The sequence below is a fragment of the Penaeus monodon genome, chromosome 25, assembly GCF_015228065.2.
Source record: "Penaeus monodon isolate SGIC_2016 chromosome 25, NSTDA_Pmon_1, whole genome shotgun sequence".
NCBI lineage: Eukaryota > Metazoa > Arthropoda > Malacostraca > Decapoda > Penaeidae > Penaeus > Penaeus monodon.
The window spans coordinates 7,105,235-7,106,243 of NC_051410.1; the positions used below are offsets into that span (position 1 = coordinate 7,105,235).

Consider the following 1,009-nt stretch of genomic DNA (forward strand, 5'->3'; position numbering starts at 1 on the left):
CTGCATCGTCCCCTTGCAAACGCCATGTCATGTAATCCTTCTTTCCTCAGTAAAACACGTCACGCGGTCGAGTTTTCCTACCATTAACAGCATCCAGAATCCACGGCGTGTAATGAGAGACTTCAGTTCCCGTGAATATCCTTTTCTCAACCCCATTTTTCAACCCTTTTCCCCCTCCCACCTTTCAGTAGCTTTTCTTTCAACTTCTCCCTCCTGTTTTTAGCACCCCTCCCCACTTTCAGATTTTTTTCAACCCCTTCTCCCCTTTCAGCCTCTTTTTTCAACGCCTCCCCCCACTTTCAACCTCTTTTTTCAACCTCTCCTCCTCACCCATTTTTATCCCTCCTGTTCCCTTTGTATGATTTTCTTTCAACCCCTTACCTTCGTTCCTTTCCAAACCCCTTAACCCCTTAACTTCGGTTCCCTCAGTTTACTTCTCGCCCCCTTCCCCCCCCCCCATCCTTTAATCCCTTACCACCCCTACCAGTGATATTTAACCCTCTATTAACCCCTACCTGAGCTCTCTGCCGCCAGTCCCTTGATTTCCCCTTCAACCCATTCCCTGAATCCCTTACCACCGACCCCCTCCCTTAAACCCCATACCACTCACCCCCTACTCCCTCCCATGTACCCCCCTCCCCCCTTTCCTTCCATGCCACACTCCTGATTATCTGTTCTCGTCATCGACCTATTTTTAGATCTTTTTTCTTGTTTTTGTTTTTAACCACACAACTACCTTATTATCAACTTTCTCTTACCATTGATCGGACAGCATTAATCTTACACTCCATTTTTTTTCATCTTGATACACACGAATTATACATAGAGACACATACGAAGGCATGAAACGTGGCTTTGAAGGGTATACTGATTAATGCATCTCTCCGATCGGGTACTTTAAGTCCGGTTCTGTCGTTACCGTGTCCTAAAGGGTATATGCGGTTTCGTGTGACTTACGAGCTCTCTGCCTTTCTCAGGGTTTATTGGACTGAAGTTCGTGGAATGTGTT

General features: G+C 46.3%; 1 protein-coding gene across 1 annotated transcript in view; it reads left to right on the forward strand.

The window, feature by feature from the left end:
* LOC119589515 (synaptotagmin-1-like) overlaps positions 1-1,009 on the forward strand; it is a 71,270-nt gene that overhangs the window by 67,348 nt on the left and 2,913 nt on the right. The gene's annotated exons all lie outside the window — the stretch shown is intronic.